Consider the following 16,267-nt stretch of genomic DNA (forward strand, 5'->3'; position numbering starts at 1 on the left):
CTCCTCCTTGTCAATGCCATAGCTAGTGGAGCCCTAGTACCGAGGTCTTGGAAAGGTGCAGAGGTGGTTCTGAACTTTCAAAAGGGTGTTAGAGAAGACCCCTAAAACTATAGACCAATTAGTCTGATAGACTACAGAAGGTTTTTGGCAGAGTTTTGTTGTAGAGAATGCAATGATGGGCAGAAGATGAAGCCATCCTTTCCCAGTATCTGTCCGGGTTGACCAGGTTTTCAGGCTGCTTCTCATTTATTGGAAAGTAGTGGTAATCGGTAGGGGCAGTCTTTATCTTGCATTTATTTATTTAAAGACTGCCTTTGTCCTGGTTCCCAGGAGCAAGCTGTGGCACATACTTAGACATTTGGGCATTCCCCCCTCATCCTCAACCTGCTGGTTCGGCTCCACAAGGGTAACTACGCCCAAGTAAGTTGGGGGACACAAGGTTAGCAGACTGAGAGGATCACTGTTAACAGGGGAGTCTGAAAGGGTTGCGTCATGGCCCCCACCCTGTTCTAGATCCGGCAGACACACCCACCCTGGCGGGCAACAAAGTACCAACTCTCCTGTCTAAAACCCCTGCAGGGTTACAAAGACTACTGAAAGGAAGTTCATCTCAAGGAGCCAAGGTCAGGTAAGAGATACTTTATTCAGTCCAGTAACAGTGGCTCCCCGACAGCAACTGCCCAACTTAGAACCCAAGCATGCAAACAGCAATAAGCACTCCAAGATGGAATGGAGCACGAGGGAACACACGAGCTAGAGCAGGACCCAACACACCCCACTTCCTTCATAACAAAGAAAAGCCAAGAAGAAAAAACCAAGGAAAGCAAGGAAAGGGGAAAAGAGAAGAAAGAAGGAAAACAAAGTAAAAACAAGTTCAGCACAAATTAACCAGAACAATAATAAATGCAGCAAAATACAAAAGACATTTCATTCAGATCATGACATATTATAATCTAGAAATTTGATAATTAAGGCATTACATTCAAATCATAACATTTTATAATCTTGAAATTTGATAGGAACAGATCTCACCCTAGAAGAAGCACCCCTTACAGGAATAAGATTTGACTTTGCAGAAACCTCCTTTCCTGGGATAAGATTAGACCGTGAAACACTCTCACCATGAATGCTTGAAGAATGAACACAAGGAGGAAAATGAACTCCGAACTTTTTGTTGACAAGATCAAGCATAGACCCAGGAACAACGGAGACTACACTTTTACTCCAAATCCTTCCATCATCAAGCACAACTACACGATCTCTCACATCAGACACCCTTTTGGGAGACGAAAATCGAGACTCCCCCTTGCGAATAAAACCCGGTTTCTTCAATCTCACCCAATCACCAACTTTAATATTAAACGAGGAAGAAAAAGAAGATCTGGGGCCAGATGTAGGTAGGCTTTTACCGGTCGGTAACGGCCAAATTCGGCCGTTACCGACCGGTAAAAGGAATTTGAGATGTAGGGGGCAAATTATTACAGAATCGGTAAATTTACCGATCGGTAAATTTACCGATTCTGTAAATTACCGAATCGGTATTTTTACCGATTCGGTAATTTTGAGATGTAGGTGGGACTCTACTGAGTCCCACAAGCCTTACAGAATCGGTATTTTACCATTAAATTCAATTTGATGGTAAAATACCGATTCCGGTGTGCATGCACATGTGTGCATGCACACCTATGCCATATGACAGGCAGACCTGCCCTTAGGGCAGGTATGCCTGCCACATGGCACCAGAGCCTCTTTTGGGGGTGCCAGAGGGTGTCAAAGTGACACCCCCTGCACCCTTGTGACATTCGGTATTTACCGATTCGGTAAATACCGAATCGGTAATGCCCATGCATTCCTATGGGCTTCAAAGCCCATAGGAATGAATGGGCATTACCGGTCGGTATTTACCGAATCGGTAAATACCGATTTTTACCGATTCGGTAAAAAAACATCTGGATGTACCTACATCTCCCTGCTTCTATTTTACCGATTCATAAATACCGAATCGGTAAAATTCGGTATTTATGAGTCGGTAAAATAGATTTACCTACATCTGGCCCCTGGTGTCATATTTGGCCTGGACAGCAGCCCTGATATCAGTTACCACAGCCAAACTCCCAGTGTTCACAAATCTCCTGGACATCATATCCTTGTTTAACGTAGTCCCTGCAACTCTTCCCCGCAATAGAGTAAACGGAGTAACACCAGTTGAGAAATGAGGGGTAGTTCTCACTGCCCACAACATATCACAAACCGCCCGGCACCAATATAAACCATTCACCAAAGCGAGTTGGAGATGTTCTTTCACAACACGATTGAAACACTCAACCAATCCGTTACTACGAGGATGATAAAGTGATGTGCAAACATGTTTAATACCAGCCTCCATGAAAAACTCAGCCATTTCTGAAGAAACCAATTGCGTCCCATTATCGGACACAATTTCCTCGGACAACCCTCCTGTAAAAATTTGATGACCACAGTATGCTCTACTGTAGGGAGATGGACCACCTCAGCAGTTCACACCCCTCATTTGCATGGGCCTTCTGAGAGGCCTGCCATCTGTCTGAACTTGAAAGTGAGTGCAAAACAGGTATGGGCTCAGCTTTTTCATTGCCCAGACCACAGCAAAGGCTTCTCTTTCAATACACTCCATCTCAATTCCCTGGGGAGTAACCTCCTAGTTATGAAGGTTACAAGCTGGTCTAGGCCCTTCTCATGTGCCGTAAAACATGTGTCTGCACTATGAATTCCTGGGAGGGGTCAGGGGCCTTAAGCACAGGTGCCTTGTGTATGGCGTCCTTGATGATGTGGAAGGGTTTCAGGCAGGCCTCTGTCCTGGTCATGTTCTTGGGCTTCTTATTTGAAATCAGCTTAGCTCAGGGGACAATAGTGGTGCCACAACCCTCAGCAAACATCCTATAGTAGCCATTGAGTCCCAGGAATGCCCTCACTTCAGGTTTAGGTTTAGATGATTCCCAGGCAAGGGTAGTCTCACTCTAGGATTAAAAAGGCTGCACCTTGCCCCCACCCACTGGGTGTTTCAGATATACTAATGGTCTCTGCCTTATCTGGCATGTGTTGACTTTACTAATCAGGACTGAGTGTTGCAGAGTCTGGAGCACCCCCTGGAGTTGAAACAGGGGACCATCTCAGCTAGAACTGAAGACAGCTATGATTTCATCAAGGTAGGGCAGACTAAAGGCCTCCCACCCAGCTAGGACTCTGTTTACTGCCTCTGGAACATAGCAGGAGCATTCTCCAATCCAAAGGACATCACCCAAAATTGGAAGTGGTCTTCTGGGTTATAGAATACAGACCTCTCTTTAGCCCTCTCAGTCAGGGCAATCTGCCAGTACCCTGATGTGAGATCAAAGGTACTCAAGAACTTGGCTTTTCCCAGTCTGTCAATGAGCTCATCAGCTCGGGGATAGTGTGAGCATCAGTTTTGGTGACTGAGTTCACCTCCCTGTAATCTACTTAGAATCTGAGTCCGGGGGTGGCCACCACTAGTGGGCTGGACCAGGGACTACTGGAGTGCTCAATTACCTCTAATTCAAGCATTTTGGAGACTTCTTCCTTAATGCTACCCTCACCTTATCAGACGGTCTGTAAATGTTGTTCTTTGCATGCATACTGTCACATGTATCATTATTATGGGTACATATGTGTATGTCTAGGGGGGAGTGAGAACAAGAAGGCAAACTGCCCCAGTAACTAGCTAGAGTCCCTCTGCTGTTCTGAGATCAGGGTAGGTGACAGGTTGACACTTTTCACTGACCCATCTTGCTCCTTTGAAAATTGGAGTTCAGGGAGAGGTTCACTCGCCTCTTCTACCTCCATCATCTGTCACCAAGAGCATGGTAACTTCAGACCACTCATAGTGTGGCTTGAGGACATTGACGTTAAATGCCCTTAAGGGGTTCCTGGGGCTCTTGAGGTTCACTAAGTAGGGGTGAAATTTGCAAAAAACACAGTTGATGGACAGAATGTAGAACAATGTCGTACATTCACCCCAGTACAAGGATCTGGGCCTAAATCCATCGTTTTTTTGCACTCCACACCACCCTGGGTTAGACACTGGCTATATGCAAATCAGCTCTGACCCTGTGCCTCATGGGAACAGTCCAGTCCGAACTACCAAGCCATGTCTTTCCCAGACCAGAATCAAGCATCCAAGGACCGGTTTCTGGCTATCAGCCTTCATCAGCCTGGATAGCTTGACTCCAGTGGTGTGGAGAGCCTGGGACTCACGTCTGAGCATCCCCAGCACACTCGGGGTGAAATTTGCAAAAAACACAGTTGATGGACAGAATGTAGAACAATGTCGTACATTCACCCCAGTACAAGGATCTGGGCCTAAATCCATCGGTTTTTTGCACTCCACACCACCCTGGGTTAGACACTGGCTATATGCAAATCAGCTCTGACCCTGTGCCTCATGGGAACAGTCCAGTCCGAACTACCAAGCCATGTCTTTCCCAGACCGGAATCAAGCATCCAAGGACCGGTTTCTGGCTATCAGCCTTCATCAGCCTGGATAGCTTGACTCCAGTGGTGTGGAGAGCCTGGGACTCACGTCTGAGCATCCCCAGCACACTCGGGGTGAAATTTGCAAAAAACACAGTTGATGGACAGAATGTAGAACAATGTCGTACATTCACCCCAGTACAAGGATCTGGGCCTAAATCCATCGTTTCTTTGCACTCCACACCAACCTGGGTTAGACACTGGCTATATGCAAATCAGCTCTGACCCTGTGCCTCATGGGAACAGTCCAGTCCGAACTACCAAGCCATGTCTTTCCCAGGCCGGAATCAAGCATCCAAGGACCGGTTTCTGGCTATCAGCCTTCATCAGCCTGGATAGCTTGACTCCAGTGGTGTGGAGAGCCTGGGACTCACGTCTGAGCATCCCCAGCACACTCGGGGTGAAATTTGCAAAAAACACAGTTGACTCCTTTCTCTCATTTATGTCATAAGGCCCTGAACAACGGTTTTGGAGGGCCATGGGCTTCACATGGTCCATCACCCACACTCTCTGTCCTTGTTTAAACTGGGTAGGGAGCTTTATAACCTCCTGGTTGGCTTTCAGAGTCTCTGAGCCTTCTTCCAGAAGGGCAGCCTCTGAATGCAGAGAGTCAGCATGTAGCTGACTATATCCTGGGGGTGCTTCTTGGGAGCTTGCTTCCCCTCCACCTTCACCAAACTGAGATGTCCCCTAACAGGGTGGTCATAGACAGGTTTAAACAGGCTAAACACAGCTCCCTTCTGTGGTACCTCCCTGTTATCAAATAGCGGCATGGTAAGAGGATGTCCTGCTTTCTCCTCATGGGCTCAGGCTGGCCCATAATCATGCCCTTCTGAATCTCTCAACAAGCCTATTGGTCTGGAGGTGATAGGGTGTGGAGAATTTATAAGTCACCCCACACTCATCCCACATTTACTTCATGTACACAGACATTACTTTTTTGTCCCCATCAAGGCTCTACTCACTGCATAGTCATAGACCTCAGAGATATGGCCTCTGGGTGTCTGGTGCCATGGTCCACCAAGTTCAGGATATACATGTTGCCTAATGCAGGCTTGGGATCCCAGGGCCCAATAATATTTATGTTCACCCTTTCAAAGAGGGGGGTCAAAGACAGGCAAGGCAGCCAGGGAAGACTTTAGCTACAGGTGGAACAAGACCTACTGGTCTGAGGCCATCTTTATCAAGGGTCAATAAACGTGGGCGACAGACCTGGCAAAGTTCTTGTCCTGCACCAGATAGCCTGCTAGGAGTATATCATGAGCCAGACCCAGTAGGAAGGCTCTGTAGCACTGGGGGACCACCAACACATGCGTTGCCCCAGATACAGGAACCTTAGGCTCACAATATAGGAGCTCATTCTTCCAACAGATCAGCTGATCTCCAGAGTTGTCACCAGTCGCCTGGACCTCAAAATGTCACCTCAAGCCCTCTCGAGTTGTGTACTCCTTCTGAGCTCTAAAGAACTACTCCCTTGTTGGCCCACCCTCAACTTCCTATTTAGCAAGCTCAGGCAAGTCTTCCAGGTCTGCAATATCCTCTTCTGCAGGTTCCTGGGTGGCGTCCTCAGGCTTCCCTTCAACAAGGACCATGGAAGTTTAAAGGGCTGGCTTTCCACATCCCTTCCCCTTCTCCTTTTTGACAGCCACCTGGGTAATTTTTCCAGGCTCCAGGTCTCTTTGACTCCTGTTAGAAATGGAGGTCTCTAGTTTGCAGAGGTAAGTACCTTTAACCAAGTAGGGACCCTTCTTCCTAGTCAGGGTAAGAGAGTTATACTCCTATAATCACCCCTGCTCACCCCCTTTGTATCTTTGCACAAGCAGTCAGGCCTATCTCAGAGGCAGGGTGTAAAGTATTTAAGAAATAACCAACAGTAAAACAGTGAAGGCCCAACAAAAGGACCCCACATAAGTTTAGAAAATTATCCAATATTGTATATATCCAAAACAATACCAAACCGCTAAGAATCCAACATACAGTACTTAACAGTATATACCTTGCAATATACACTTAAAATCTCAGAAATACCTCAAAAGAATTGGTCGTCCGGGTCACCTTGATGCTGAAAACAATAGAGTTTAACAGTTCCAGCTGACCCTGTTGGTATGGTCCAGCAAAAGCATGGACAGACTCGGTAACAGTACCTTTCTCATTGCGGCTGGCACATTGGTGCGAGCTGATCATGGCAACTGTCGTGGTTGTGTTGCAAAATGGAAGCAGTGAAGGGTGCGGTGCCCTCTCAATGCGGTGCAGGCAGCGGCTCGGTGATGATCGTTCAGATGGTGTCGGTGAGACCAAGGCTTACAGTGCAGGGCGAGGAGGTGCTCAATGTGGTACTGGCAGAGTGCGGTGCAAGCGACAGAGCCGGTTAGTGGGAGATGGCATCGGTCGGCCCAGACTGCTGTGTAGGACCAGGCGGTGCAACATGAGACTTACTAACGGTGCCCCCAGCCACGATGCGGTCACAGGTGTCCAAGTCAGCAGCAGTGATGGCGTCGGTGAGACCAGGATGGTGAAGTGAAGTGAGGCGGTGCGGAGTGCGATGCCCACAGTCATGGTGCAAGCAGCGGGTCGGTGCAACAGCGTTGGTTGTCATTGTCGGTGAGACCAGGGTTGCGGTGAGAGATACAGACGGTGCCTTCTGCGATGCCATCAGGACACTGAGCTTGTGACAGAATCGATGACGGAGTCAGTTGTGTTTTCCTCTCAGTGGCAACTGAAACAGCAGTTCCAGAAGTGGTACCAAGAGGTTGATGAAGTCTTTGAGGTCCCTGAGTCTTCAGAATAGGAGGCAAGTTCTGCTTCAAGCCCTTGGAGATACTCTGCGCAAGTAAAGAAAGTTCAGTCCAGTCCTTTCACTGCCCAATGCAGAAGCAGCAACTGCAGGCCAACCCAACAAAGTGACAACACAGCACAGGGGCAGTACTCCGCCTGGGAGCTCTTCTAGCTCTTCTTCTTAGCAAATTCCTTGATACTAGCGAGTTCTAAGATTTTGGGATTTGGGCCCCAATATTTATACTCAAAACCCCTTTGTTCTCTCAGGCAGAGAGTGTCTGTGCTTAATCTAAACCGGTTCTGTATTCTCTGGCCCAGCTTCCTGGCAGGAAGTGGAGACAACATTGTTCAAGGAAGACAAGGCCCATTCAGGTGCAAGGAAATCTCCTCCCACTACTCTAAATGCAGCCCAGGTTTATTCAGGCCAGCCCTGACTCATCCAGACTCTTTGAAGCCACTGCACATTCACAGCCTCTGTCACTCCAAATCCAGACAGTCAATTCACAAACCCAGCAGAGGCACAGGATGGCTAAGCAAGAAAATACCTACTTTCTAAAAGTGGTATTTTCAAACACAGAACATAAAAATCATGTTTTCTAAAAGATGCATTTTTACATTCTGAGTTTAGGCATCATAAACTCCAACTCCCTATCTTGTCCCAATGGGCAGTTATGCTAATACAATTTTATAAGTAAAACTCCTATTCTTTCCTATGGGACAGATAGCCATACAGTGGTGAAATACAAAATACACTGTATTTCTCCACCAGAACATGTCACACACACCAGAACATGTACTACTGTTAACATAAACAGCACCCTGCCCACAGGGGTACCTTGAACCTACCTTAGGGGTGACTTACATGTAAGACAAGGAAAGGGTAGGGCCTGGAAAGTGGGTGCACTTGCCAGGTCAACATGGCAGTTGCAAACTGTACACAGACCTTGCAGTGGCAGGTCAGAGATACCTTTTCGGGGCTACTCATGAGGGGGGCACAATCAGTGCTACAGGCCCAATAGTAGCATTTCATTTGCTGTCAATGGCAGACTCAGTTCACTTTACTAGGGGCTTACCAGTAAATCAATTATGCCAATCATGGAAACACCAATCATAATAACAATTGACAACAGCAGTGAGAAAGTGCACAGAGACACTAAACCAGCAAAAACGGAGTCAAAACCGGGAGGTCAGAAAGCAAAAAGACTGGGGAAACACGCCAAAAGATGCCAAGTCTAACAACTCCCCTCTTGTGCAGCCATGGGCTGTGTGCTCTGGCACACCCCCTCAGGCAACCCTCAACATCTCCAGGCGAGTTCCTCTTCCTTACAAATAGTGTGCTCCAGATTATTTCCTGGCAGACAATCTACAGGCATGGCCGGGCTCATAGCTACTTTCAGAGAGCCTGAGACCCTCACACACTCAAAGGGAACCAGAACCACTGGATAGTGACACTCACAGTTGTCTGCTACCACAACCTGGTACAATAAATTGGGGATTACCTACTCTGAGGTCCCTCAGAGTCTTCACACTCTACCCATTAACAGTGACCCACAGTCTGTACTTAGAATTATTAGAAGGCATGTGGATTTGGGCACCATCTCTTTGTCACTGAGGGACACTAGGGTAACCTATGTTCTACCTTATTACACTAACTGGGGAAATCTACTCATCAAGTGCTACACTGGCCAGCCCTTGGGTCGGCCCACCAGCAGAAGCTGTACCCTCTTGGGACACTTGGCATCCCCCTTCACATGCCCATACTTATAGCACTCCTGGCACTTGGAGACAAACTTTCCTGTCTTCTGTTCAAATAACTAATGTATTTTTCTGGTCAGAATGGGGCTGGGTTTCCCTTCACTATTTTGGCAACCTTAAGAGAAGATTTTACTTTTATTTCTGCCTCCCACCATTACCACCCTTTTGGGAATAACCCCTGAATGCCTTTTTTGACATTTGTGCGCTGACCCTGAGGTATGCCTCCTTTGCAAGCTCCTTGAAGTCAGTGAGCTTACCATTCACCATGTGTTGGCATAGCTCTGTATTGCAGGTACTGAGCATGTGCTCTTTCAAAACTAGGTTGTACAGACCAGTAAAATCACTCAATTGGCTGTCCCCCACTCAAAAACTGCGTGCCTTGCTAGCGCAGTCTTGGAAATCTACCCAATAATTTTTTGGCAGTTTCTGGCTGTCGTTGAAGCTGATGTGGTACTTATTAAGGGTTAACCAAAACTTTATAACCAAAATGGCTTTCATGAGAGTATACTTCATCTGACCCTTTACCTCTAAGAAGGGTATCCTTTCCCATTATGGACATGTGTTTTCACAAACTGGCTCTCCAATCATCCTCTGGGACACTGTGCATCCTCAGAGCTGTCTCATATTGGAAAACAATATGTCTATGTCATACCCCATCATATAACTAGTTACTAGTTCTTGGAGTATGTGGACCCTCACACCTACCCTACATAGAACGTATCATTCCTGCCACCTTTGTTGCTTGCCTGGCTTTCAGGTCCAGCTCCTTCAGGCTTCTCTCATAAGCCGCCCTCTTTTCTTCCAGTTTAGGTTTGGCCATCTCAATCCTGAACTCTCTCTCAGTGTGCTTGTCTGCCAAGTTCTCAGGAGACAGACCTTAGTTAGACACATTACTTCCTGCCTTAGCAAGGGTCTCCATTTCTGCCACCAAGTTGTCTTCCTCCTTCCCAGGCAGCTGCAGGTCAGGTACTGCAGCCAGGCCACCTACTTCATCCTTTCCTCCTCCTCTACCTCACTTCCTCCTCCTCAAGGTTGCTATCCTCTGCCTCCTCTGGGGTGGACTGCATCCTTTTGACCTCCTGAGGCATGGAGAGCTACCTGGATTCTTTGCAGAGCCTCTGCAGCTCAGCCTTGCTGAGATCATCCTCCTTAATCAGCTCCATCTCCATTGTAGAAAAAAGGAAGTGAGGTAAAATTGAATTTGGAAAAAGAGATAAATAGTCAAATTTAAAACTAAGAAGAGTTTTAGAAGTGTTGGATCTGGTATCAAATTATTTATCTGGTATTTTAGTGTTACACTAATCACTTTATGATACTGCACAAAAAGTACTGGATCGCAGCACTGCCACCAATGTAAGAAATTGTGTTTTAGATTGAGGGAAGTGAAAATTCTTGATAAGCAGCAGTCACAGTCCTTGTCAGGGTGAACCACAAAAATCACTAAATTAACCTGTGCTTAACCCTCTGTTAGCCTGGCACGAAAGCAGTCAGACTTAACTTAGAGGCACCGTGTTAAGTGCGTATACACCACACAAATTATAATAAAGTAAAAATACAACAAAAGAATAATCCCACACAAATTTAAAAGAATAGAGTATAATGCAATAAATAAGATGACACCAATATGAATAAAACTAATCAGTAGAACCGGCAATATGCAATTTACAATGTTTAAATAAAAATAGCACCAAGAAGCAAACTGAGCTAACTCTGGATATCACGCCTGGCTAGACCGGGACAAAGTCACAAGTTCAGGCTGACCACAATGGAGTACTAGCCAGGTACAGCGTCCAAGTTACTCCAGCTGAAAAGGTTACTATTCAAAGTCTGGCATGCAGCGTTTAAACCTTCACGATTTTACAGGAAGATCAGGAACCTAATGCAGCAAAGGCCAGTAGGGCTTAGGCAGGTAGAGTTGCAGGTCCAGGCAGGGCCAGTTGCAGCAAGTCAGCTGGGCTGTTGCAGAGAGACCTGTGCAGCTTGTTGTGTACCTGTATCACAGAAGAGGAGGCCAGCTAATTGATACTTTATGTCACTTACGTTAGCATGGGATGAAGCAAGCAGGTCTAGTCTTCCTTCTCAGAGAGCATGGCAGACCTCAAGAAGCATGGCAGGCCTCTAAAGAACAAGGAAGGCCTCAAGCAGCAGGGAAGTCCTCTGGAGAATAAGACAGGCATCTAGCAGAAGGACAGTTCGCTAGAGAGCAAATCATTCCTTCTTCTATAATCTCCACAGGTCCAGGAGTGTACAGAAGAGTGCGACTGAGGGTCCTAATATTATACCTGGTGCCAATTTTTGGTGGAAGAAACTGGGGGTTTCTCTCTACAGATGGTTCCAGAATTACCTGCCCTGATCCCAGTATGTCTGGGGTGACAAAAGGCTACATACTTTGGGAGTGTGCTGATGCAGCTCCTTTGTAATGTAAGTGGGGCTGTGCACAGCTGAGCCCCTCCAAACCAGACAGGATGGCTCAGCCTGTCAATATCTAGTTGCTCATTATGTCACTGTCTGCAAGGAATACACAAAGGCCAACTGCCAATTACACCTGGTCATGTGACCCAGTATACAGGCTTCAAGCATAAATTGGTTAGAGCAAGAAAAACCTAACTTTCTAAAAGTGACATTTTCAGAAATGTGACTTAAAATTAAGTCTGGGCGGTGAACTCCGCTCATGGAATTTTCCACAAGCCGTGTTACTCGGAGCTCAGGGAGTTCCCAAAAACTCCACTCCTCTAGTTTTTTCCCTCTCCCGCGAGCGTAAATGAGGAAAGTCAACCTCCTGGCAAGATTTCTCAACGCGGGCGGTCAGATTTCTCATTGGGAGTGGTCGCATATGCTCGCGACTGCTCGCATTGAGAAATCGTCTGTTCGCGTTGAGAAATCTGTTGCTCGAGTAAAAATATACTCGAGTGTCAGAAAGGAAGCAGCGCCCATTTGAGCTGTGCATAGTGCCGTTCGCGATGTTTGCACAGTGCAGACAAGCACCTGGCACTGAAAATCATTGCGATCAACATTTATCTAAAGAAACTCCGCCGCTTGCAGAGCTCCGTGTAGCACGGCATACTTTTTTATGCACTTCGCAGAGTTCCACGTAGCAGAACTCAGCGAACTCCGCCCGGGCCTACTTAAAATCTGACTTTACCATCACAGAGGGTTTTAAATTGCATTTCATTTGTGGGTAAACATGACATTTCTACCTGTAGACAAACAAAAGTTATCACTAATTAAAAGACAACCCAATGTTATCCTATGGTAGAGGTTGGTCTTGCCATAGTAAAAAGCAAATTTAAGAGTTCACATGTAACACTTTTTAAATACAATGCACCATGCCCTATGGGTTCTTTAAAGCATACCCCAGTCCTGACATACATGTATTAAAAAGGAACATTTAGGCGAGGAAAACTGTTTATTTTGCCAGGTTGAGATAGCTGTTTAAAAACACTGATAGGCTATGTTGGCAGGCCTGAAAAAAGGTTTAAAAATTATACTTAAGTTGGTGGCACAATAAGTGCTGGAGGTGCTTTAGGTCCATGAGCAACATTTAATTTTGCAGGCCCTGGCTGCATGTTGTATTGGCTGCATGTTGCAATTTTACTAGGGACTTATAAGTAAACTAAGAGGCATAATTATGAGCCCCTTTGCATCACTGTTGCAACAAGAGCAACACAAATGTAAAATTAGATTTACGAAGCCTAGCAAGGGCTCTTTGCATGGCCCTGCATGGTTTCATAAATCTCGAGTAATGTAACTCACCACAAATCACTGTGTTGAATTACTCTGCACAATCTGCAACACACAAAGAAAGAGAAAATAGCCTCTGAGGATTGTTTTTGTACAGGGATGTGCCCCTTCCTGTACAAAACAATCCTGCCTACAACACAGGCCCCCTTGCACCATTGTGCAAGGGTGCCTTCCTTGGCGCTAGACTGCCAAAATGGGCCAGCGCAGGGAGAAAAGGACAGGAATGCGCCATATTGGATAAATATGGTGCTTTCCCTCTTTTTCCCAGGGACACAGGGCAGTGCTGCCACAGTGGGACACAAAAGTCATAATTAATGCATGCCACTAAATGTGCCAATTGGGTGTAAGCCAATAATGTCCTATGTTTAGAGTGAGCATAAGAACTTTAACACTGGTTAGCAGTGCTCAAGGCACAAAGTCCTAAAGCCAACAAAAATTAATTCCAGCAAAAAAAGAGGAGTGAAGAAAAAATGTTTGGAGGAAGACCACCCTAAGGCTGTCAGGTCTACCACTCTCCAACACTAGCCACCAAAAAACACATGGGGACAAAAACATAACTGACATTTTGTATTTAATATAAGGCCATCTACAAGCTCCAACATTATTTAAACATCAGCAGCAGTGGGAATATGAAAAATACATTAAAAATGCAGTCAAGGAATACAGCAGGGCAGAATGGCACCCAAACAATAAAACAACAGCACAGTTAATCGGTTGGACCATTGGAAGAACATTCATAGTAACACTCAAGGAAAGGAGAAAATGATCATTATAACCCTATGTCACCTCCATGCACAAAACGTGCAAACATTATCCCTCAAAAAATCCTAATTCCCTATTACCCCCTACTCCTAACTCTAGGCTAACCAACATCACTCCTCAAACAAAAAGAAAAATGAAAAGGGAACCAAAATAGTGGTGTCTGCCTTCTCTCAAACACCAAATGTTTTGCAAGTAATGTATTGAATTTATTAAATGTTTCTGAAAAAGTAAAAATTCTAAGTCTGTTGATGCAGCAGATTGCAGACGAAACGAGAGCAATGCTTTCCCTCTAGAACCCAAATCCAAAAGGACTTAAACAGATGAGAAGTCTTCAGGATACAATATGTGCAGTGGCAGCCCAGTATCTATGGCAATAAATTCTTATTAAACAAAAAAGGAATAATGTGTTTCATACTCAAAAAATTACCCAAAAGGTCAGTTCAGATCAATATTCAGCTGAAAACTTATATTTTCAAGTTTATTTCCCAGTCAATAGTGTTAAAAGAACTGCAGTTTGTGTTTGGAGTTGTAGTTAGGTGCTCAAAGATTAAGCAAACACAAGGAGATGATGGATGGAGCGCTGAAACTTTTCCGACCCTCACTGTTAGTCACAGATATTTTTTTAATCCATAATCGTACTTTACCTCACTTCAACACCCAGTTCCTACCCAGCCATATGCAAATCAGTCTTGTCCCTGTTCATCATGGGAACAGGCCACCCTGAACTGCGAAGCCAGGTCTTCTCTGGACTGTAAACAAGCATCTTGGAACCGGTTTCGGTGTTTCACCCCTCATCAGCCAGCTTAGCTTGAATCCAGTGATCTGTGACTGAGGGAGGGTGGTTGAAAAGTTTCAGCACTCCGTTCCATCATATTGTTTTGTTTTACTATGTTTGACCTAAGTGGACAAGGGTATGCCCAGACGTGGGCCCCTTGCTCGCTGTGCCACTGGATCAAGCTAGCCTGGCTGATATGGGGTAATACCCCTAAATGGGTCCCAGGTTGCTTGTATACAGTCCAGGGAGGACCTGGCCGGCCTGGAAGTTTGGACCAGTCTGTTTTCATGAAGATCAGGGTCAAGATTGATTTGTGTATGGCTGGGTTCAAACTGGGGTGGCAAAGTGAGCAAAAAAACAATGGATAAAACCCAGATCTGGGACTGGGGAGGAGTGGTTGAAAAGTTTCAACACTCCGTTCATCATCCTGTTGTGTTTGCTACGCTCAAAGAATTATCCAAATTGTCTGGTAAAAAATCAACCTTAAGTGTTTGTTGCATGTCCACGGCAAAACACTGCCTCTCATGTTGGGAAGATGCAGCTCCCATTTGTGCCAATCGCATTGTTTCATTTCATCTTCTGTTAAGATTTTTCCTTGAAATGGATTTTCATTAAATGACATGGAGTAATGGTGTAATCTCAGTATCAATACATACAATTTGTTGCACAAAATTTCCAAAATTATGCCAATTACACTGGTGTAATATACATTTCTCGAGTCCTAATTATTAAGAGCTGACATCTTACCTCTCAAGTTAAATCTGATAGCAACTAACCAAAACCCAAATGTAATAGAAACAAGAAGTTATGCTCTTAATTCAAAAAAGTGGAAAGGGGAATCACAAGGAAATCCTAAATTACAATTGTGAAGAAGATTTGCTCATCTCAGAGGCTAGAGGACTACTGATAATTATTGATTCTCAACTCAGGAATGTATTATTTGCTTGTTTTCAACTTTTACTAGGGCTGATCAATCCACTGAAACATCTCAAACAATCCTATTTTAATGGGAGGCTATGGCACGAAGATTAAGAGGGCCTACTTCACAAAGGTAAACATCCACTTTTGTGCAAGTTTACTATTTTTTGGTATTCACAAGCTCCAAGTTTAATTTTACTAATAGTCATTAAACAACCGCGGAGACTCCGCAATCGTGGTGGAGACTCCACACTTTAAAAGAATGGCCTATCCTATTTTTTATGTTTGTAGTTTCCCCCATTCCCCCGCAGAGTCTCCAAAGCAATACATTTATTATTAGTAAAATGAAACCCCCACTTTGTGAATTCCAATGGAATAGTAAATGTACGCAAAATAATAAGTTCACCTGTCTGAATAAGGCCCTGAGTATGCAAAGATTTTCCCCCTGGTTACTAATCAAGTGAATTGTACTCAGGAAACATGGCATCAGCAAAGCAAGTTACGTTTCCAGACTTCTATTAATTTCAAACTCAGCCTGGTTACTGGTTTCAGAGCTTCAAATTTACTGGTGCAATATTTTACAAGATCGGTTCATCTTTTTGCCCTGCTTCATGAACAGGTTTTATGGGAGGTATGAGCTCAGGTGAAGCAACAAAGGAGAAGAAATTCCATTTTGGTTCAAGGGTTCCGACCATTCTCTCCTAAGTTCCTGAGTGCGCACCTCAGATAAACCAGGAAAACTAAGGATTTTTATGGACCTGAATGTTTCTCCTCATTGCTGCCATGGTTTTTACTTGCTTCATACTCATTGGACTATATGTGGATATTGTCTAGAAGGTGTTCCTAACTCAGTCCTCCCATACCTCTCAAATTGCGGCTCTCTTTTTAGATGGGCAGCAACGATCTAAGGGGCATGTTATCAAGAAACAGCGTCAAAATTATCACCGATTTAGCGGCAGGAAACTGCAGCTAAAGCGGCGATAATGGGCTTGATAATATGCCCTTAAGGTGGCC

This window comes from Lissotriton helveticus, chromosome 11 (assembly GCF_964261635.1).
Source record: "Lissotriton helveticus chromosome 11, aLisHel1.1, whole genome shotgun sequence".
NCBI classification, from domain to species: Eukaryota; Metazoa; Chordata; class Amphibia; order Caudata; family Salamandridae; genus Lissotriton; species Lissotriton helveticus.